The sequence below is a fragment of the Panthera pardus genome, unplaced genomic scaffold (genome assembly GCF_024362965.1).
Source record: "Panthera pardus isolate Hobbes unplaced genomic scaffold, ASM2436296v1 HiC_scaffold_11, whole genome shotgun sequence".
Taxonomy (NCBI): domain Eukaryota; kingdom Metazoa; phylum Chordata; class Mammalia; order Carnivora; family Felidae; genus Panthera; species Panthera pardus.
Window position 1 is genome coordinate 104,815,925 of NW_026526666.1, and position 23,578 is coordinate 104,839,502.

The 23,578-nt window shown below is 62.7% G+C and overlaps 1 protein-coding gene across 5 annotated transcripts in view; it reads right to left on the reverse strand.

Annotated features, from left to right (window-relative positions):
• The window catches only part of PRDM16 (PR/SET domain 16), a 315,500-nt gene that overhangs the window by 131,098 nt on the left and 160,824 nt on the right, over window positions 1-23,578 (reverse strand). The gene's annotated exons all lie outside the window — the stretch shown is intronic.

Consider the following 23,578-nt stretch of genomic DNA (forward strand, 5'->3'; position numbering starts at 1 on the left):
CAGGAGGCGAACTGACCAGCCACTGGGGTCCGTCCCTCCAGGCAGCCGGCCACCTGCCACGCAGAGTCCCCGCCCGCCACCGCCGGGCCCCCCAAACTCTGTATCTTGAGATGCTCCTGTCTGCCAAGGGGGAGCCAGGGTCCCACCCCAGAGCCTTGCACGCCTCCCTCTGCCCCACCTGATCTCCTGCAAATAACGACTCTGTGAGATCGAATGATGGCCTTCCACGGTCAGGGCTTTGCTGGAAGGTTCTGGAAGAAATAGGTGGGTGACACGCTCAGGCTTCTCCCTCGGAACAGGGTGGCTGTCCGGCCTCACGGCACCCTGCCCTTGACCCTCTGCTCCCGCCCACCCTGTCCGCAGGTGTCTGCCCGGGACCCGGGACCGCAGGGCCCCGTGCTCGAGGCACCGAGCTAACAGGGGGCAGGGCCCCCCCCACTGGGCCAGACTTCTCCAAATACAGTGTCGGGAGGAACCCCTCGGGAGGGCTCTCCCCTCTGACCTGGGCTCTGACCTGGGCCCGCAGAGCTCCGCTTGCTCGCTGCTAGGGAGCGCTCCAGAGCCCCTGGCTGTGCCCACCGAAAGGGGACAAATGCAGAAGAGAGAAGAGAAAGGGAAGTCACTGTTCCTGGAACCGCCCCGCTCTGCCGGCCTCCCTCACCGGGGCCTTCGGGGGAGAGGCTCGCTCCGTCCCCAAGCGCCCCGGCCCTGCGGCCTCCAGCCCTGACCACGCATCGGGGGGAGGGACACACCCAGGTTCGACACGGACGCACACACAACAGTGAACACACCAGCAAGCGAGGCTAATGACCAGCAGTCTCGCCTGTTCAGACATACACAGGCCTCCTGGATTTTTCTGCAAGTGCTTTCCGGACACGAGACTGGGGCCCGGGGGACCTCGGTGGCCGTGGCCGTTACCAAGCTTCTTGGCTACTCAGTCATAAGACCCTCCGGTCTCAACTCTCAACACAAGGCGGCCGTCCTCACTGCGGGTTGACTCTAGAGTAGCCTGCATTGGGGGGGGGGGGGGGGCGGCTGCCGAGACCCTCAGCCATAGGGGTTGCAGGCAGGGGCAGGTGGAGGGAGGAGCTTCTCGAACCAGAGCTGGCCTCTGCTCCCAAAGTATCCCGAGGCCCAGACTGCAGGGGCAAGGTCTCTGGGTCAAGGACGTGCGGCTGCTGAGGGAGGAGCCGGGAGCCTCCGTCTGGCTCACAGGCAGCTCCTGAGCTGAGCCAGCCAGCCTGCGTTTCCAGGGTAAGTGCCAGAGCCTGGCACTTACCGACCTCTCCATGGAGATGTCTGCGTGCCAAAGCCAGCCCCAAGCACATTCCTCTTCTAGAACATTCTGAGAACTCACGAATCGGGCCTGTTTATAGGTAGGCGGGTGGGGCCAAGTTGGAGGCCAGTTTCAGATGCTTTTCATTTGCAAGTCTAAAGGGGCTTCCTGGGGAAAGGAGGGGGCTGGTGGCTGCACCCCGGGGGCTGGACGGAGACCTGGGCGGAAGCCAGGGTCCATGCAATGCCCTTAAGGACCCTCCGCTTAAGCAGAGCTCTTCGACCGCTGTGAGGGGCTCTGGTCCCCCAGAAGGCATAAGAGACGCATAAACCCCGTGGGAAGCCCAGACCTGCGTCCTGAGGGGCCTTCGGGAAACGTTCCACTACAGAACCTGTTCCAGGGCCACCTTCCCGACGGGTCCGTCCTGTCTTCCTCCTGGCTCCAAGAGTTCATTCAGAAAATGCCCACCAAACACCTACTGTGTGCCAAGCCATACTCCGGGGGAAAGAATCAGTGCGACAGATAGGTTCTGCCATCATGGAGCCCACGTCAGAATCTCCAGGCTCTTGGGGGTCCCCGCGCTTGCCCACCTACCCCAGGGTTCACGGCCAATGGCCACAGCCTGAGATACCAGCGGCTACGACGGCCGGTGCTTCCTCTGTGGGGCGGTGCCCACAGGCGTGTCCTCGGGTGGGGAGCCGGCAGCACAGAACGGCGAGGTTCACAGTGACAGGACATCTGGGCACCCTGCAGCGTTGTCCCCAAGGCCCCGATTCGTGGATTCTCTGATCCTCCGGGGCCCCTGTCCCCACCTCCCAACCCCTGCTCAGCAGTTCCCTCCAGCTTCATGGCAGCCGCAGGGCTGACAGCATCGTCCCCACTTGCAGATGAGTTAGGGACGCGGCCGGACAAGGCTGCCCAGGGCAAAGGACCGCTCAGAGCTCTGCTCTCTGAGGCCTGGAGCCCCGGGAGCCTGGCTTGGGAGGAAAGCACGAGCAGGGCTGTGGACCAAGCCTTCAGGTCTCCTCGCTGCTTCCGACCAGCCTCCCCGAACCCGCCTGGGTCCTGAGCAGATTCTCACTCCCTCCCCCACTGCCGGGGGGACCTGGCCCTGGTTTCTCGTGGCCCCGGGACGGCTGGCCGGCCCTGCCTCCCCCCTGCCCAGGAATGGGTCTTGCCCAGGGTTCCCTTTTATTAGTATTTTTTTTTTTTTAAAGCTAAATACCTCTTTCCAGACCTCAGAAGCTTCAGTTGGTGCCACTGTGCTTGTAGCCAAGGCCCTTGGTGGAGGCCAGGGTGACAGGTGGGGCTCTCCCAGTGGGAGACACATGGGGACGATAGGAGCCCCAGGCCCTGAGGCGGACGCTCCCTGATGTGGGGCTGGACGCAGTGGCGAGGGCGGGGCGACAGAAAACCATGCCCTCGGCGCGAGAGACAGGCCAGACCCGTGCCCAGGTGAGGCAGGGAGCCTCAGTGTGGAAAGTGACAGTGACGGGGCCACTGGTCTGGCTAGCTGTCCGGTGAGGCTACACCATTCCCACCGAGCACCATGCAGCGACTACAATGGAGAGCCGGCCATGCCCTTGGGGCGCCACGCCGCTCGGGAGGGTGAGTGCGAGAAGCCGAGGTCACACTGCGTCTGTGGTGTGACCGCGCGTGGCACTATGCAGAACCGGTAAGCGCGTGAGTGTGCCACACTCGAGCACGCCTGTGCACAGGCGGGCACCCGCCCGAATGCAGACGTATGTGCACCTGGCTAGGTCTGTGCCCACTCGGGAGTCTGTGTCTCCCTCCCGGAGCCCATGTGTTCATCCTGTTGTCCCAGCGGGGGAATCATGGTGACCGGGATTTTCTCATTTAAGGGATCCTGGTTTCTTCCCCATAATTGTTCCACAAAGGGACTTGGGATTCCCGGAGGTTTTGTCCCAACCCGGCTCAGGCTTTCCTGGTGCCGGGGAGGAGGCCATCTGCCAATTCTGCATTGGCTGGCCTTCTGGGTGACATTGCCTCGGGGCGGGCTGGGCACAGGCTGGCTTCCCTGTCACCTCCCCTGGTGGCCCTCCTGCCTGCCCGCAGCTCCAGGCTGTCCACGGGCCCCTGGGGGGCTCCCTCCCGAGGGGGCCTGGGCACCAGCCCCTTTGTCCCTGCCTCCCTCCCGCTGGGCCCTCCCGCAGCACCCACCCCCCCCCAGCCCCCAGTTGAGGTCGAGGAGTGGCCTCCCCCTCCCCCTGCTGTCTCTCTCCCTGGGCGGGAAGGGCTCTCAGAGTTTCTTACTCTGTCCTGCCCTCCAGCTGGCCAGGGCAGGAGAGAGCCCTGAACCAGGGGTGAGGCCAGTGCAGCAGGAAGCCAGCCCTGCGGCCTGTCGTGTGCAGGGGTGTCTGGCCCGAGGCTGCTGTGCAGGGTGGCTCCTCCAAATGCCGTGCACCCCACCGTCCGTCTTTAAGGATCTGACCTGAGCTCATTCACCCCCAGACCCAGCTGTGTTCTGGGCTTGACCTCGGGAAGCAACTCCTTGTTCCGTCTGCCCTGCAAGTGCCCACAGAGGCCCCACCTCCTGCTAAGCAGCCAGGGGCCCCTCTGGGTGGACGGGGTGGCGGGGGGGGGGGGGCGGGGAGGCGCAGGGCCCCGGTGATCATCTGCTCTTTGACAGGAGGGTTCCACGGTCCGCCTCACACTTCAGGGACCCAGGACCGCCCTGGTGGCCCTTGGTGGAGGCTTCCACACCCACTTTCTTTGCAAAGGCTGCACAGAGAGGTTGCGGGGCAGGCCAGCCCCTCGGGCCTGATGGTAGTGAGAGGATGATGATGACAGACAGACAGACAGACAGCATCCTAGAGGACAGAGGCACAGGCGGCTTCTCTCCGAGACCCACTGGAACTCCACACTCTGGGGCTGGAAGCACTGGGTGGGGGGGGGGTCGGAGGGGCGACTGGGGGTCTTGGGGGCACCTGGCCCTCACGAGGGGACACCGGGCGGCTGTGCTACGTCACCCCATTTCCCCCCCAGCGTCTCTGTCCTCAGGTCAGCAGAAGTTTTCTGAATTCAGACACCCCCCCCCCCCCCCCCCCCCCCGCCAAACGCACCACCAGACAATTTGCCAACGAAGTTGGGAAAACTCTCGGGGGGTCACTTTTCACCGGGCTGGGAGCCTTGCGTGGAGAGACCCCTGGTGACACTGGCCGCAAGCTCCACAGCCGGCCCGGCGGTCGCCTCTGGGTATCCTGGCTCGCTGTGCTGCCCGAGGGGACCCGGAGGCCTGAGGGCTGGTGTTTCTCTGCCAGCACAAGGACGTCCTGGAGGTGCCCGCATCCTCTGGCCAGTTGGTCCTCTGGCCGCCGGCCCCAGTGAGCAGGCCCGGGCTGTCCCTGGGAAAATACATCATGGGGGACAATCCATGGGAGGAACTGGGGTGTCCAGGGAGACCCCGCGAGGCCTCGGGGGGGGGGGTCCTCTCCGCCACAGGCAGGGAGGGTTGAGACCCAGGCGAGCACCAGGAGAACGGAGGGGGTGGGCCTGGAGGGGCTGGGCCGCGATGGCGGGGGAACACGTGGAGGTCGGTTGGCAAAGAGCCCAGACCCTCCACGTCCCCAGACTCCTCCTCTGGCCACTGTCCTTTCTGGAGCAGAGGACTCCCCCCCCCGCCAGCATTGCTGCTCACGCAGCTCCCAGAAACAACGGATCAGTGATCTTAGGAGGGCACGTACACGCGTGTGTGCATGTGTGTGTGAAGGGGCGTGAAGCAAACTGGGACTCATTCCCCTTTCCAGGGCACTTGGGGATTCACTTGGGGCCGTGCCCCGTCTCACCTAGGCCCCGACGACGACCGGGGCGCACACGCCTAGGCCACACCCCCGAGGGCATCTGCACATTCCCGTCAAAAGCCTGTTCTTTCCTCCCCAAGAAGGAAGGGTCGGGCCAGCAGGGGGCTCCCCTTCATCGTGCTCCTGGTCCGTGCACACGCGCCCGGGGTACCGCATCCAGAAGAGGCCTTAGAGGGTGCCCATGGGTCGGGGGGGGCGGACCCAGGCGGTCCGCGCTCCTGTGGGTCCACACCGCCGCCCCAGCCAACGTGCCTGTTGGCCTCCAAGCTGTCCCCCGAGGCTTGTCGATGCCCCCCTGGGGAGAGGGTAGGCCATGGCCGCTTGGTGACATCCCCAGGTGACACGTGGCCCAGGGGCCGGAGCCTCACCCGACCTTCCGGCGGGTCCGACGGCATGCGGACACATCCGTTTGCCACACAGCCCCCCAGCTGGCCCTCCTGCAGCCCCGTCCCAGCCTGGTTCCTGTCTGTCTGCTGGTCATCGCGCACAGTGACCGCAGAGCAGGTGACGAATGGCTGGTGTCGAGTCCTGTCATGCCAACGGAGTCCTGGGGGAAATGTGAGAGGCTCTCAAAACGGCTTTATTACCAACCTGTGGCCACAGAGATGATCAATCAAACTGATTGGTGATGGCAAACACCAGGAGACGAGAGGCAGACGCCGGCCCCAGGGGCCGAGGGTCAGGGCCAGGGGGGCGGGGGCGCCCGGGAGAGGACGGCGGCACATTAAATGCTGAACTTGACTGCGGTCCAGGCCCCGTCAGCGCACTCGCTCTCCTTGCATTGCCGGCTGGCCTCGGGGGCCCTGGCGGGAGCCCCCGGGGACAGAAAATGCCAGATCAGCAGGGCAGAGGGCTGCGTGGGCAGGGGGCTGGTTCCCGTGCCAGGGAGAAATGAGAGCCTGGGGGCTTTCAGAAAACGGGGGCTTTCTGTGCCTCGGCCCCGTTGGCGGAGGGGAGTCGGCTGGCGGATGAGGTCCCGAGCCCCGAGCTGCCCGCGGGCCGGGGACTGGAGACGGTTCCCGCGTGCTGTCCAGGGCAGGATGAATCAGACCTTTCTTGGGGAAGTGCCTCCCCGCACAAGGACGTTTTAGTCAGACATAATTGCAAGGAAAAATAAACCTGCCTTAACAGAAAACAGCTTTCCAGTTGTTTTTTCCCGTCCTTGAAGGCCTTTCAACTCCAGGTTTTGGCAAGTCTTGGCCGGGGGTAATTGTCAACACGGTGCCGCGTCCAGAGACCAAAGCCAGCGGCACGGAAGTGGTACCCGCAGCTCGAGAGGGACCCGGACACTCTGGTGCGCACACACGCCCTCCGCGGGGGCCGTCCGACCGCAGGCAGCAGGGAACTTGGGTCTTGGCCGCGGCGCACATAGCTCAGCAGCACCTCGGAGGCTCTGAGCCCCGAGCCACAGAGAGGCAGGCCTCGCGGGAGCAGCCGGAACCACCGGGCCACTGCAGGGACCCTCCGGTTTGGGGCAGCCCCCTCCCACCCTCTGGGCTCCACCCCCGATTCTCAGGTCGCCCGGCAGAGAAAGGTCCCCCGGGTCCTTGGTGGCCTCCTCTCCCCGGGGGCCTGATGCAGTTCTCGACGGCACTGGGCCCACCAGCTGGGCCCCGAACTGGGCCCTGAAAGAGGGCACCTGCCTGGAGCAGAGCTGGCCCCTCGGGGCCCATGCTGTCAGGGTCGTGCCGGCCGACAGCATGTTGGATGACCGCCAGTCTGTACCCGCCCCCCCTGGATAGGCCCAGCCAGACCCTCCTCCTCCCTCTGTCTTTGGGGGTCCCACCAAAGGGCCGTGGGGGCGAGCAGGGGACCCGGAACAGGCAGCTGTGGGCAGGGGCCGGGCTGGGGTCTGCCGGGCCTGGAGGACGGGACGCCCACCGCTTTGTCATCACCGACGTCCATGTTGTTCAAGGGAGGGAACCTGTTACAGGGCCTGTCAGGCCCACGGCTGACAGGCCGATGTTACTCACTTGGCTGGGTTCTGGAAGACTCGGGCTCATTTGCCAGGCAAAATTAATGAGAAAGGAAAGACGTAAACGAGATAGTAATTTATGACTTCCACTGAGGCACTCTCTCCCCGCTCCCCACGCATGGGGGCACATCTCATTTGAAATAACGCTCTGCCCTCAGAGGACGGGGCCGGGCCACGGAGCTGCCCTCACGGGCCCCCAGCCTGGACGCCGGTCCCGCCCGGCCATCGGTACACGGCGGGCCCCCGGGGTCTCTGGCATGCAGGGCGCCAGTTTCCAGCTCAGGCCACGGGGAGCAAATCCACGGCGTTTTGGTGACTCCCGTACCGTCGGCCCGACTCTGGCTTCCCGAGGCCCCGATGTGCCTTTCCTCTCCTCCTTGCCCTCGCCGCCACCAGCCCCCCAAAAACACAAAGAAGAATGTAAAGGGAAAGCTGGCAATTCGGCAGCAAAATAAACCTTTCCTAATGGCTACCAAACTTGCTGAGTGTCACAGCTATAGTGACTTTGTGCAGGGAGTCTGTAATAATCACGCAGCTCAGAGACAAGGCCTCTCTCCGGCAGGAGCCAACGTGACAGGGCCTGGAAGGCAGGTGTTACTGTAATTAGCTATTGTTTGACTATCAAAAGTCAGGGCTGATTAAAGCCACTAAGCACGAGTGCACTATTTTATTTCAAAGAATATTTTGAACTGCACGCTGGGCCCTTTCAGAGAGGACCTTCCTTCCGCAGCCGGCTAAGAGCCCATGCCAGCAGTAATCAGACGCGAAATCTGCATAAACCTTCAGGGTTTAATTCAAGCAGAGACCTTTCATTAGAAATATGTTACTTTATGAAATCTGGTCGCCAGCAAGGGGAGAAAAATGTGACTTCTTAAGAAAAGTGAATGGCATCTCTTTAGTGATTAACCCGAGATTAATGGAGGTCCCCACTGCTCGGTCTAAGTCCATTTTATTGCTAATTCATTTAGGTACCATTTCAGATACGCTTCATGAAAGTTACCTGCCAGGGCGTCAGGCTTTGGCAAACGAGGATAGCCATTACGGTCAAATCCCCAATACACTTTTTATTAAAGAAGCTTTGAAAAGTGTCTCGTGTTAGTCTTTCTTCCCCTTTCTTTTTTGGGGACTTTCTATTTAATGTACTCAATTAGTTAAAGATTTGGATCCCGATTCATTATGCAGACATTGATGTGGCTGTTTCACCTTCGGGGCTCGCTCCCGGCGCCCCACGCGGAGCCCGCGGTTGGGGACCTGCCCCCCACACCCACCCGCAGACGCGCCACCCTGGAAACACACGTGGGCACACCCCAAAACGCAAGGATCCCGGCGAATGGGCAGGGGGCGCCCCCACTCGCCACTTCTCCCCCAAAGGCCCCTCCCATGGCCGAGCACCCCTGGTTCTTCCAGGCACGGGGCCTTGGGGGTGGTGGGGCTCCTTCCACGTGGTTCAGAGAAACTAGGGTTTGGGTGGGTGGGAGGTTAGGGTTAGGTCCTGCCAAGCCGTCTCGCCCTGCCCCCATCCTGCCCCGGGACTTCCTTCTGTCTCTGGCAGGGGGCTTTGCCTCGTCTTTCCATTCTGAAGGCATCCCCCACCACCCCCATGCAGGCCCTGACTTTCCTCCCAGCAGGCCTCAGCCCCACCAGGACACCTGTTCAGGTTCAGGTGCTGCCCCCCCGCCCCACATTCTGGCTCAGGGGGCGTCCCTGCTGCACCCCCAGGGGCTGTGGAGTGGGAGTCGCAGCCCAAGGAAAGAGGGTGGCTCAGGGTCCAGGGGGGCCTTTCTGCCCCTCATTTTTTCCCCAAATTGTATCAGAGCCTCGGTGTGTTTTGGGGGATTTGAACAATGCAGCAAAGAATACGGAACAATGGAAAACCTTCGCTGCCAATTGAGGACATTTTATTCTCTTCCCTGGGAGTTGTGCTTTTTCGTGGAAGGAACAGCTTTCCGGGTAAGGTGAGTCCTGCTTTGGCCAGACTCTGCCAGGCCCTGCTGCCTCAGGCAGCCAGAGCGGCCAGGGTCCGGCCGTGGGCTGCTGGGTGTGTCCCTCACCGACACCTGGCCTGACTGCTGACGTGGCACTTAGGCCCTGGCCACGCCCCAGACACGCAGAATGACCCGCGGCCTTCTACATGCTGTTCCATGCTGCTGGGCCTTTGCACATTCTGTTCCTTCTTTAGGAACACCTCTCCTTGGACAATAACTGACGGTTTCCACTCTGTTAGGTCCTGCCTAAACCTTCCCCAGCACGAAGCCTTCCGCAGCCCCTGCCCCACACGCCCCTTCAGATGGCCTGGGTGCCTTCTCTTCACCCCCCAGTGCCCGTGAGCTCCGGCCACGTCAGCGGACTTCGTGTGAGCCCCTTAGACGGACAGGGCAGGGCACACCGGCCATGCTGGCCTTGTGACGGGTGTGGCTAATGAACGAGCGGACGGATGGACGGGTCTGTCTCACACCATACGTGGGGTCCCTGGGCCCCACAGAACCACTGAGGGGGATACGGCATGGAGGAGGGACCCCGATCCTCTCGGCGGATACACAGACCTGCGCGTCCCGCTCACTCCTCAGCACAAGCCCACCAGGATGACACGACCCGGCCCTAGGACCACGGTCCCCACCGTTTGGCAGGTGAGAGCCCCCTCCCACGGCAGAGCATCCTGTGTTCTTGCAGGCACTGGGGCTTCGGCGGGGGCCAGTCCAGGCGGGGGGGGCCTGGGTGTGACCGAGCTGCGATCCCAGGGCCCGGCTGCCCCTTCACCGGCATGCCTCCCACAGCCACTGCCCTTCCTGGCCCTCGGGGGGCACGGGGCGCGGAGCTTCGCCCTTGCTCTGGCCCGGAACGCCAGCCCCCAGCCCCACGTTAAGGCGGAAGCCGTGGGGTCCCAGCTTGGTGCCTCCCAAAGATCCAGGCATCACACCAGGAGCTTTTAAATCTCCCTCAATGAACGCGAAACCGGGGACATGTAGCCAACACGTCTGTTATTGCAAACCCGCGCCGTCCCAGGGCCAAACGTGAGTATCAGGAGCTGAGCCCCGGGACGCGCCGTGTCCTGAGAGCCTGCCGGCTCCCTGCCGGCCAGGCCTAGTGTGGACGGAGCAGCAGGGCCCAGGGGACACCGACAGCCCGGGCTGGAGGGTCGGCCTCCGCGTGCTGTGGTGTTGGTTCCTCTGTGTCCCGGTGACTGGGAAGACGCGTCCGGCCCCCGCCTCTGCAGGTGGGGCCCGTAATGCGTGATCTCAGGCTTCCTGCTCCCACCTCCGGCCTGGCCCACAGATACAAGAAGACAACAGCATCCCCGGGCCCCCAAATCTAGGACCTGGTACGATCTTCCCTGAAAGAAACTGTCAGCCAGATCCCCCCGCTTCCCCCTGGTTTAAGAACTTCCTGGGCTCCAGTCATCTCTAGAAGCTTCTGGGAGCTTCTAGAACCTGCCATCCTCCTGCAACCCATGGGGGCTTTGTGTCCCAGCCAGGGTCACCCCCTGGTCAAACAGCTGTCCCCCTGGAAAAGAAAACCCACGAGCAAGGGTGCCTGTGGAGCTGGGAGGGCTTGTCTCATTGCGTGGGCGCTGAGTCCGTGGCAGGGGCCGTGCGTGATGGGATGGGGGCGCAGGGGGGAGGGGCAGGGGAGGTGTGGGCGGATCTAGGGAGGCAGAGGAGAGAGGGGGACACTGGTGCCCTGGGGCTCCTGAGGGCTGGTGGCCACGGTGCTTTCTCGTGCCCAAGGGGCAGGGATGGGCAGACCCGGGCCAAGGTCAAGCCAGAGTTGTCCTTGGCCTTCCTGCCACCCAGATCCACCTCCAGTGGACCTTGGCCGGCAGCCTGGCTTCGCCCCAGAACCAGAGCTGAGAGACGTGGGCCCAGGTGGGTCTGCAGGACTGGTCAGCAGGCCCTGGGGCAGCTCTGAGGTGATCCCCGGAACCCGCTGGGCCTGGATTTGGTCGGCAGGGGCTTCAGAGTGAATTCTTTACCCCAAAGTCCCCTTGTCACCGTTCTCTGAGGCGAGAGAGGCCTGGGGGCTCTGCCAGGAACAGAAGCAGCCATCAGGGGCTTTCTGGCCGTGGGTGACCCCGGGGACCTGGCTGGGGTCTGCAACAGCTTCTGGAAGGCGGTCCCCTACCCTGGGGCTTGTCCAGCCCGCCCCTTCCTTCCTCCCGGGTACCCAACACCAGAGGCTGGCCTCATGAATTCTGACTCGAGACTTCCAGGACCCGGTGGGCCTGAGGAACAGGACCGCCGCCCCCGGCCCCGCCTCCCCGGGCCTGTCGTCAGCGCCCTCCACCCACCGCCCCACCTGCTCTGGGCCCTGAAGGTCAGCCTTGACCTCTGCACATCCTAGCAGCCTTTTCCTGGTACCTGATCTTAAACCACACCAGAAACCCGTACGGGGCACCTGCTGTCCCCTGCCTGGAGGAACGTGCCAGAGACGTGTTGCCGGGACCCCCCGTTTCCAGCAATGTCTAGCAGAACCTGGGAGGGGCTGGTCGCCAGAAGGGGTTTGCTGCTGTGGGGGACCTGTGGCTGGTCATGGGGCCCGGAGAATGAGGGCCTCTGTACCTCTCAGGGCAGTTACCCGGCCCTAGGGACTCGTGTCCCTCTGGAGGAGTCTGAGTATTGGGTGGTTTTCAGGGATTCCCCCACCCAGCAGAGGAGGCCATCCCCCCACCCCCCCACCCAGGGGGAGCCCCGGGTGAAGGCCGAGAGGACAGCAGAGCAGCCGGGAGGGGGAAGTCTGCACCAGTCTCCTTTCTCTTAGAGGCGCGGGGTTGGGCTTGCTGGGGGCCCGACCAGGTCACCTGCACCTCCAGAATTCCAAGAACATTAGGATATCCTAGTGGCCTCGGTGGGCTTTGGGGTGGGGGTGGGGGCGGGGGCCCAGCTCGGCAGAGGGCACGGGGTCCCCCAGCCTGTTTTCACCTGTTCATTGTCACCAGCAAGGTGGCTCCCCTGGAGGCCATGGTTTCTGCTGTGGACCGTGGAGTTTTCTGCTCCCAGAGCCGCCTGGGCTTTCCGTGACCTGCCCTGGGAGCTGGGGCCAGAGGGCCTGCCCACCAGCACGCAGCGCTGTCCCCGGAGAGCCGCGTGCCCCGCCAGGGGCCCCCTCACCTCTGCAGCCGGCCCCGCACCGCCCGGCACCCTGTCCCCATAGCCCGTCTGACAGTCTCTTGTAAACGCACGTGTTAATTATCTTTCCACTGCTGTAATTTCTCCCCGTGGCCCATTAATTAAGGGGTCACAGTCTGAAAGCATGTTTACCCAATAAGCTTTATTTTTTAATTATCCTAATTGCTCGGAGACCGACAAAGACTCTGCTCTTCTCCCGGGGGATTGGCGGGTCACAAACACTTGCTCGCACCCTACCCGATGCTCCCCGAGTGGCCGGGTCTGTGTCCACAGCGGGGTCACGTGGCCCTTCCTTGGGGTCGGGGCGCTCACGGGTGGCTGGCCGTGGGGCTGGTGGGCTGGCACCCAAGGCCTGCTCATTGTGTGTTCACACGCGTGTGCAAAGGTGAGCCGGAGTTGGTCACGGGCCGAGGGCCGAGGGCCCAGGCCGTCAGGGGTACGGGCACCTGCTTGCCAGATCCGGAAGTCAGGGCAAGTCAGCTCACGTACGTGCGTAAATCGCAGGCAAACCCAGCCCCAGTGTGAGCCCCAGGCAAACCTGAAACCACAGTTTGGGCTCCTCGTAGGGAGGTTCACTTCTGACCCGGCTCAGAACAGGCGTCAAGGACCTTCCTGCTACAAGGACCCGGGGCCAGGCTGGGTCCCTGCCTCCGTGCCCTCTCGCCCCTGATGGGGGGGGGGGGGTAGTGGCCTGCTCTACCCCGGTTTACAGGTCAGCTGGGGGTCAGTGGGGGCCGACCCTGTGGCCAGTCTGTGAGCCCACCCTTGCTTTTGAGCGACTCTGAGTCCAAAGGGCACAGACACGTGCAGAGGTGACGGGGGGTAGGGGCCGGGGAAGGCAGTCTGACAGCTCCCTGGAAAGAGACAGAGTCACCTTAGCGCCCAGCGAGTCCCCAGCTGGCTGTCTGCCCTGGAGAGTTGAAAACAGGGACACAAAGCGACACAGGAACACACACGTTCACGGTAGCACTCCCCCCAAGAGCAAGAGGAAAGAACACGAGTGTGCGTGGGATGGGGAGCAGGTGCAGGGGTCACGGCGGGTCCACACGGCGGGATCGGGAGGGAAGCCCGGGGACACGCCAGGGTGGATGTCACTGGGAGGCAACCGGAACGCAGACCCCAGAGGCCACACACGGATTCCCTCGGTGGGACCGTCCAGAGGAGGCAAGGCCACAGAGACGCGGACCCGCGGCCGCCTGGGGCTGGCGGGGAGGGGGGCCTGGGGTGCCAGCTGCCGGGTCAGGGTCTCCTGGTCTCCTTGAGGTCAGTGAAGGTGCCTGGGGCCAGGCCCAGCCGGGGGCCGCCCAACAGCACGAAGGGACCGAACGCCACCGGATCGCTCTCTTGAAAACGGTCAATCCGTATGTTTGCGAATCGCGCCTCAATGGGAAGGAGAAAGAAGGCACAGCCTTGGTCCCAGAAGGCACAGCCTCGGCTGCACGTGCCCGCCGGCCGCTCGGAGGCTCCTGGGGGCTAAGGGGCGCGCGTCTGCCGAGGTGAGCGGGAGGAGAGGCCCCCCCGCGCATTGTTGTGCGGGGATTAGGGGGTGCCGGCGTCCCCGTCCCCGGCCACTCCCTGCAGGCTCTCCTGGCGTCCGGCTGTGCCGGGCAGGCCTGCCTGTGCCGTGCAAGTCTACGTCTCTTTAATAAAGATTAAGATGTCAGAGGGCCAGCGTTGCACAAAATCCCACTTTTATTAACTTCCCATTACCAGCCGAAGGGCGAAGACCATTCCGGAGCTTCTGAAGCGGCGAGGGGAGGGCAGTTATTAAATATGCATTTATGACGACTGAAACCTCTGGCAGGGCTCGCTGACTCAGCACAACGGCCGCCGGCCTCCCTGCTGGACACAAGACGACGGAGACCTGGTGCAAAGTGACCGCACGGCCTGGCCCAGGCTGCGGGGAGGGGGAAGGGCCTTGGCCGCTTGCACGGGGGTGGGGGGGGCGCACAGCGTGAGGGCCGGGGGCTCGCCCTGTGGTGGGGGCATCACGGGGCGTGAGGGTCCCAGGCCCACACCGGAGACTGACCGCCAGATCCTCCGTGCTGTCCAGACGGCACGCCGGTCCAGCCGGGGTTCACCATAACTTCCCCGTGAGCCACCCCCAGCCTCCAGCCTCGGCCTCGCCCGATGGACCCCACAGCCCACCTGCTCTGGGCCTCTGGAAGGGCCTCGGTTGGCTTCACCCCTCCCCCGCTTCCCGGGAGCCCCAGACAGGTCCCCCGAACCACAGGCCACCTCGCTCCCCGCCTGCCTGCACCCCCAGGGTGAGCATCTGCCCACGCGGGGGTGGCGGGGTGGGGGATGTCCTCCCCGCCCCCCTCTCCGCTGCTCGGGCTCCCCCTTGGCGCCTTCCACATCCGCAGCCCCTGGGGGGGTGGCCCCAGCGCCAGGGTTTCCCGAGTTTGTAAATCTACATCCACCTGCCTGCGCTGACACCTTCGTGGCACATCTGCCTACGGGGCGTCACAAAAGCGAGGTGGGCCAGACTGACATCCCCATCCCTGCCTGCCCCCTTCCCCAGGCGCCCCTGCAAATGGCCTCATCCTGGCCCCAGGAGCTGGCGTCTGGCCCCTTGTCCTCCAAGTACTGAAGTTTCTCACTCTGAAATATCCCTCATACGGCCACCCCCCCCCCACTCCTACTCTTGCCCCACCACCCCTGCCCTCGACTCCCCACGCCCCATGTCCCCGCCGGGCATCCAGCGCCGGGCCCGCGCTTGGGACCCACCAGCCCCTCCAAGCCCCCTCCCTCCTGGCCCTCGGGGGTTCTCAGCGGCATATCCTGCCTGCCGTGCTCTCAGCTCCGTGCTCATAGGCCTCCACCCGCAGGGACCTCCCCCAGTGGCCCCCAGAGGTGCCCTGGGGACGCCAGCCCGTGCTCCCGTCACAGCCCCTATGTGCCGTGCCAGCCTGAGGCCCTTCTGGTCACTTCCTCACATGCTTATCGCTTGTATTTGTGTCTTATTTGCCTCTTTGGTGTAATCAGACTGAATGCTTGTGTCCCCCCCCCCCCCAAACTCACATGCTGAAACCGTAATCCCCAGGGTGATGGGTTTTGAGATGGGGCCTTTGGGAGCTGATTAGGTTTAGATGAGGTCCGGGGGGCTGGGCCCCCACGACGGGAAGAGGGCTCTCCTAAGCGAAGATGCCAGAGAGCTTGCCCCTTTGCCCCTCCTCCCTCTTTCTGCTGTTTGCGGACGCCCCGAGAAGACAGCCGGCCGTAAACCAGGAGGAGGGTCCTCACTAGACACGAAGCTTCCACGTCTTACTCCTGGACGCGCAGCCCCCACACCCGTGAGAGAGAAGTGCCTGTGTTCGGGCAGTCGGTCCTGTCTGTGGCTGTCTGTCATCTCGGCGGAGCTGACCGACGGCCGCTGCGCGCAGATCGAACCGTGCACCGCTGTGGCTGAGCGCTGAAGGCCCCCGACCCGCAGCCTGCGGCCCATCGGTGCCCGCCCACGGCACAGGCCGCCGCTCCATCCAGCCCACGCAGTGGCCTGGCGGGCGCGGGGCACAGTCCCCACCCGGCGGCCCTGCCTTGTCTGCTTTCTCGTTATCACCAGCATCACCTGCGGGGTTCACGGAATCGCTTCCCCGCAGACAGCAGCCCCTCCGAGGCGCTCCCACCTCCCTGACCAGTTTGAGAACAGAGCGCCCAGGGGCGGAGGCGGGTGGGGACCCCACGGGGGCCTTCGACCCGCGTCGCCTCCCATTAGGTGGGTCTGTCGGGGCCTTGAGATCTGCTGGGTTTGTCTTCTCCCAGTTGGCTGGCTCCGCCTTGAATGGACTCCCGCCTTTCCTAAGTGGGGTGCTGACCCCTGGAGTCCCCTGTGCTGACAGAGTGCTCAGAGCAGAGTCTCTCAAGAAAAGAAAGGAGTGCTCGGTCATCAGAGTCCAGGGACCCGCCCGGGTGAGCAAAGGCACATTTACTTAGCAAACAGACACCTGTTGAACAGCATTGCATCCTACTGCTTAAAAGCACGGAGCCAGATGACCCCGCTTCGAACCCTGGTTCCACCTCTCACCGCTGCGTGACGTTGGGCAGGTTACTTAACCTTTCTGTGCCTCATCCGTCCCCTGTTAAAGGGGTGCCGTCTATCTAGACGGTCGGCCCCATAGCCAGTCTTTTGTAGCAAATACAGGTGCCCAAGGAAGCACCGGCCACGTGCACAAGTGGGCTCGGTGCTCAGTCTTTCGCCCAGAAAACACCCTGCCGTGGGGCCTTCGTTCAGCTTTGGGACAGTGGGGTAGGTGGCTTGGAAAGGAAAGGGGACGGAGGGGTCCACGGCACGGCCCCTTCCCGTCGTGCGGCCTCATGGCCCAGAATGGCAGCAAGAAAGTGCACCCCAGAGCCGCCATCGGCCGAGGAAACCGGCCCCACGGGGGACATTTCCGGGCTGCGGCCAGGGTGGAGGGTGACCCAGGCTGTGAGGGAAAGGCCCCTTCCACGAGGCGGGCCGTGCCATCGCAGCACCCGGGCCCCCTGCGTGGCAGCGGAGGGGCGACCGGGCCGGCCTGCCCGGAGGGCTCGGCCGGTGTGCAGTGTGGGCGGCCAGGCGGCTGTCCTGTGCACCGGCCCTCACCCGCCCCGGTGCTCGCTCAATAGCCTGTGCTCGGGCCTGTTTACCAAGGGGTTGAAAAGGCTTCTCGCTGCTGTGTAAACAGACTTCGCAAAGGCCTCTGCTTTCTCACCCGCTACAGCTTTCTGAACGCACGTTATGAATTGGCCGGCTTATCGGAAGGGCCGTCTGGCAGTTAAAAGATGTTTCCACGCATTGTGAGGCTGCATGGAAACCAAGTTGTGTCAGCCCCCAGGACAAAGGGACTCAAGTGTTTGAGATGCAAAGATATTTTGACCCGACTACATCATTTTTCAAAGGAAAAAAGTAATTCACGGCTCACAATTCACTTGCTATCTTGCAGGAAGTCCTGTATTTCTTATTAACTCCCCAAGGCCTGCTTCTCTGTGCGAGAGGTCATCTCGGAGGGCCGGTATGTGAGGGACGTTTATGAGTTTTCTTTCCGTCTCTTCCTGTTGTTTTTTCTTTCAGTGCCGCCTCGTGTTTGTGAGGTACCCGCCAGGGCACCAAGCTACTAGCCTTATCTCTGGTCTCCTCCCAGTCCAGGAACTCGAGTGGGGTACAGACTGTCTGTCCTATGCCTCCAGGTCGGAAAACAAGGTCCCGAGAGGTTAAGTGACTCTTGCCCAGGTCACACCCACTGGTGGCAGAGCCCAAACCGGAGTTGGGGGGGGGGGGGGTCTTCTGATCTTTCTGCGGATCTCGCCTGGGTTCTCGGCTTCCTCATGTAAGGACTGCGTCTGGATGGGCTCTCAAAGACTCACCACCGTTATCACAAGCACCAACATCATCACCACCACCGTCATGTCCGTCTCCCCCACGGTCACCACCTTGGTCTCACTCTGAGTCCCAAGCACGGGCCGGGTGCTATTGAACGTGTGCTCTATGCATAGTATCTCGTGGAATCGCTAACCAGAACTCTGGGGCAGGAGCTATTATCACCCGCACCCTGCAGATGAGGAAACTGAGGTCCCAGAGGATGAAGAAACCCTCGTGCGATCCTTTGCCTTCTAAGAACTTTCCAGCACCAGACCTCCCAGGTCCTTAGAGAGCGCCGTGGATAGGCCTCCATGACGGCCGCTCGGCAGCTCATTGGAGGCCGAGCAGAAAGGCAACCTTTGGGCTTAGCTGAGCGGGACGTCTCTAAAGCTGGGCTTGGGGGTCTGGACCCCGACACCACAGGAACCAGGACAGCTCTGGAAGTACTCCCACGGGTGCAGCGGGGCAGGGGCGCTTGCTGGGGTTCGCAGGCCCAAGGCTGTTTGTCCTGCTGGCGGACCAGTGTCCCCCCCCCCCCCCCCCCACCGTCACAGCGAGGCGGCGGTGAGGCCCCGGGGGCAGGACCAGGAGGGGGCGATGGGGAGACACAGAGCTCTCCGTGCCTCGCGTCGCGTGTGGCGGTTTCCGAGGAGGCAAATGATGTGTCATGATGGAGACCAGGGAGCCAAAGAGGGGCGAGGGCTTTGAGGAGCGTTATGGTGGCCCTTCGAGGCCGAAGGCAGTTGGCCTGTGGGCGTTTGCTGCACTGGCGGGAGGGCAGACCGGGGACAGGGCGACAACTAGTGAAACCAACCGGGAGAGGAGGTGGGTGCCAGCCCAGGCCAAGGGGAGGCCCCACCACCAGCACCTGGTTCGGGGGGACGCACGCTTCCCGTTCAGACCCCAGAGGGTGAGCCGGCAGACCGTCCCGAAAATGCCTTGCTGGGGCCCCTTGTACCGGGGTCTGGGGCTGGGGGCCTTCTGGCAGGGGCCCAGTTTGCAGCCCGCTGCCTGCGTGACTGCGGTGGGTGAGTTGGCCCGTGTGACCCCAGGGAAGAAAAGTATCTGCCTCGCGGAGCTGCCGTGAGGCACCCAGCACACCTGTCACCCGGCTCAGGCTCGGGACCACGGCAGGGAGTGGGCAGCCGGGGCTCCTGCTTCCCTGGGGCCTGACTTCACACACGGAAAGACACAATCGCTGTGGCCCGGACACAGGAGCTGTCCTGCCCACCTACGGCTGCTCACCCGAGCACCTTCCGGTCGGCACTGGCCTTGACCCTCGTCCTGGGTGAGTGAGTGGGGAGAGACACAGGCCCCCTTTCAGGCTGGTCCTCCCTCCTGGAGGCCTGCACGCTGGCAGACGTGGAGCAAAGGCGCCCCTTGTCCCCCCGCTGCCCCCCGGCTTGGGCGGCCCCCGCCAAGCCAGACCTCTCCCAGGGCTAACTTGATGTCTCTCTCCCCCTCGCTAGCTCTCCTTCACTCCTGCCTCTGCCCTTCTCGTCCAAACCAGGAACACAAAGGGAGGAAAGCTATTCAAAATTCCTCCTCCTCATTTTATATCTGCTGCTCTCTGGGGTGCCCACACTTCAGACTCTCTTCCGATAATTATCTGCCCTTTCGAGGCCTTGGTAACCCAGAGCCTCCGGTCTGGGAGGCAGGAAGAAAGTGCTGGCCTGCCCGCCGCACGCGGGACGCCCTCCCCTAAACTCTGAATGCGCACCAGCTTGCCCGTCCCCTGCACACCCAGCGCGACGCTGGGGAAGAGGAGTTTTGTTATTATTTTTTGTTTGTTTTCGAATCTCTCCTCCCTCTCAGCTGATCCGTGATGAACATCACATCAGACTCTCTTTATGTGATAATTTTCCGTCCCCGGCAATGCAAACATTTCTGTGGCTAATACTCAGAATCTTGGCCATTGCTCAGAAATAACAGAGGCAAGGTTCCAACATAAAATAATAAGTCTTGCCTTTTATTACTTAATTTATCAACACCATACTGGAGAAACATCTTGTTAACTGGGTAAGAAGAAACCGTTCACCAACACAGCCTTGGCTGATGGAAGGGGGTGTCAGGTGGAATAATGAATCCTGTTAGCATACAAAGAGGCCGGCGCTGAAGGAGGGTATTATTCAAAGAAGGAAATATTATGAAGTAAGAAAACGGGGCACTCACAGTGAATCTGTTAAATTAAGAATCCCACTCTTCCCGGCCAAAATCTATTTGTTATCCTCACAATTTCCCCTGTATATAACGGGGGATTAAAAAAAAGGGAAAATCGCCCGGAGGACTGACTCCTTAGAATCACCGACCGTGCGGGGACACGGCCAAGCCCACGTGGCAAGATGGGGTCACCGCCACCCGAAAGGAACAGAGAAAACAGCACAGGAGGCTCTCGGAAGCTCACCCCACTGTGACGAGGGGTATCTGACTTGGAACTTTGCCGCTGGGCGTTCCCAGGGGACCAGGGGCACGAGGCCATCGGCACAGGTGACTGAGGTCCGGGAAGGACGCGAACCCCAGGAGGGCAGCAACCTGGAGGAATCCCACTGCGCACAGTAGGCGCTTGGTCAGTGTTGTCGGGTGACTGACGAGGCCGTGCTGCGGTGACGAACCCGGAGCCCCGAAGACAGGACCAAATGGCTGCACTTCTCCCGCCTGCCTCGCGTGATTCACAGCATGGCTCTGCTTACGGTAAGTGCCTTGGGAGCTGTCCAGAACTTTCTGGCTGCGGTGTGGGAGGGCAGGGAGCTCTGGGGGCTGTCACACCGGCAAGCGGCCGCTGGGTGTAGAAATGCCCACTGGCCACGCGGCTCGGCCAACCACAAGGCGGGCCGACGGCCGCGCGGTACCGCGCTCCGGGAAGGCAGAGGCCCACACGATGGGTGAGTGGCCCGGCATGTCGGCAGGATGGGGAATCTTGGCCACAAGGGGTTTATGATCCAGCAAACGGGAACACTGTCCACGGACCGGCCGTCACCACCAACCACAGTGGTAACGTCCTTTGCCATCTGGCGTTGGCGTGGGCCAGGCACTGGATAAGCTCTTCACGTAAGTCAACATATTTAACAACCAAAATACCGCAGACAGATGTTCGCTTCAAAAGAAGTCAGCCATCACGTCACAGCAAAGAGTGACGTCACCATTTTTGTATTATTTCCACGCAGCCTTTTCCTGTGTGTGCGTCCTTCTACACGCACGTATGTTTTACAGAAGATGTGTGTGTGCGATTGCCACTTTTCTAAACCCCTGTTCTTAAAAAAATTAACACTCTTTATTTTTTAGAGAAGTTTAGTCTTATAGGAACCCCGTAACCCTCCTCCCCTCCCAGCTTCCCCTGTTTTTAATAGCTTGCGTTAGTGTGGTCCTTTTGTCACAAGGAACGCCCATCATTAATATTGGGGGGGGGGTCCCTCCTGGAATGGACTTTCTCTGGGTTTGGATGAATATCAGGCTCACGCAGCCACCACGGGTCACCCAGAATAGCTTCGCTGCCCTAAAAATCTCCCGTGCCCCACCTGTTCACCCCCATCTCCCTCCCAAACCCTGGCAAACACCGAGCTTTCTGCTGTCTCCATGGTTCTGTCTTTTCCAGAACATCACAGTGTAGCCTTCTCAGATTGGCTTCTGTCACTTGGCCCTGAGTACTTATGGCTCTTCCTGTGGCCTGACAGCAAAGCCCTTGTTTTACTGCGAGGTCATCCGAGTGCCTCTTTGTAGCGCCCCCGCCCCCCGCCTCCCTGCCAATCCTGGGGGTCCGTGCCCAGTAGGTCAATGTCAACAAAAGGAAGAGGCTACCTTCCCTCCCGCACAGGGACCCGGGACGCCCCCACGACTGACTGGCATCGCGATTTTCTGGCAACTCTAGACCTCAGACAAGAGCCCCTCCGAGGAACAAGTTGTCGTTCCTAAGGGGCGGACGCGTGTAAGAGGCCCCAGAAGCCGGCCAGGCATCCTTGTCTTTCCCTGCGTGCTCACAATTTACTTGCCTCGCCGCGGACTCCGTTCTCTAGCCCCGCTTTAGCTTGTCACCTGGGAACTGGTCACGTGCCAGCTCCGTGCCGCCTCCTGCAGGAAGCCCGCCACAGTAGAACGCACCGGGGTCCCCGCCTCCACCCCCTGTGCCGCAGGACCACATCCCTGCCCTGACAGGCACAGCTCGCTCTCCCGCCCTGCGGATGTGGGTGCGGCACGCTCCTGCTGAGCCTAGGCCCCATGATGACGGTGCGTGTCCCCTCTTCTTCTGCCATCACCGTGGGGACAACACGCCCCGCGGAGCCCACTGTTCCAAGGAGGGTGACAGACATTCAGAGCAAACCACACAGCCGAGCCCAGCCTGGAGCAGCCGACCCACACACGTGTAGGTGAGGACAAATGAGCGTTGTCTTAAGCCGAGTTTGGGGGACCGTTCGTTACGCAGCATCACGTGGCAATAGCTGACTGAGACACCCACTTCCACTCCGCGCAGCCTCACTCTGGCTTCCCTTCCTCTGAGCGCAACGGGGGCCACGGTTTTGTGCCACCCGAACGCTGAAGCGCGTAGGCGAGCTCCGTCTGGTGGGAGGCGCTGGAGGCACGTGCCAGCACACGGTTCCTGAGAACGCTGGCTTCAGGGTCTCGTCGGCTGGCATCTGGAGACTCCTGGCCTCCCCACTGAATCACGCGGCCTTGGGCAAGTGACTTAAACCCCCCGTGCCTTGGTTTCCTCCTCAGGAAAGTCGGGACAGTAACGCCTGTCTGGGATGACCGGGGATCAAGGAGCTTATGGACATGACGCTCCGTAAGTGACAAAACAGAGGACATCCTCGCTGGGGCAAGCGGGGCCGGATTCCTCTCCTCTACAACCCCCTGCACCTGCCTCTCCCTTCCCCCCTCAGGCCCTCCTCCTGGTGCCTGGCCCTCTCACAAGGCAGCGCGTGTGGCCGGCCCAACAGCAACACGAGCCTCGAAGCTGCCGTGGGTGCCGGCCGGTGTCGGGCCCACGGGGGCCACCACCCGCACCCCCAGGCCTGTGGCGTCAGGAGCCGACGCAGGAAGCCAGGGCCGCAGCTCAGGGGCGACGGCGAGCTGAAGGCCAGCGGGGATGCTGGCGGACCCGTCCCCTCCGCAAGCTGGTGCGGGTGTCCTCTTGCTTGGACGGCAGGTGGCCTCGCAGGCGGGGTGGGCAGGGCCCAGCCTTCCCTGCCGAGAGTCTCCGCTGGCCAGGCAGGCCTCGGAGACCCCTGAATGCAGGCCCTCTGGTCCCGTCTCCAAGCAGAGGGGCCTCCCCAAGCCCTCACGCGGGCCTGCGCAGGGGGCGCCACCGAGGGGACCTCGGGAGCCAGCCCTCCCTGGAGGCCTGGGGGTGCTCGACACGTGCCCCGAGAGACAAGCAGGCACGGCACAAGTGACCGCGTGGAGGGAGGGTCCCCCGCGTCCACAGCCACTCGCACTGACGTCTTTCACCCTGGAGAGAGGGCAGGCCCGCCTTGACAGCCCATGTGTGAACGCCAGAAGTCGGCCTCGCACGCAGGAGGGTGGACAGTGACGGGCTCTCCGAGCGGAGGTGAGCCGGGCCTCCTCGTGAGAGCATCTGTGTGGGGGAGATGCCCCCCAGCCGGTGACGCCCCGCGTCGCTGGGGTGCGTGTCTGCGCGTTTAAGGCAGAAGACTTGCTAACTAGGCCTCCGAGCTGATGTATTTTCTCTCCTAATAGTGAGGCACAATTTAATTAACTCGCTATCGCACCCACCTGAAGATTACCGAGTTTATTCACACCACCATCTGGCTCCTATAAAGCCAGTAATGTAGATAATAAATCTGCTTCATTACCCGGCGTGAGACGCGTTGTGCCACAGTCTTTCCCGGCGCCCTCCCGCGAGCGCCACCCTGGACACCCCGAGGCTCGGTGCGGTTTCCAGGGGGGCCCCGCTGCCCGTGGCCGTCCCCACACCCCCGACGTCCCCCCAGGAGGCCCCCGCTGCCCAGAGCCGTGCCCAAGTGCTGTCTTGTCACCCAGCCGACTGCCGGGACCGAGTCAGGTGCTGCCGCCCATTATCTCTCGGCC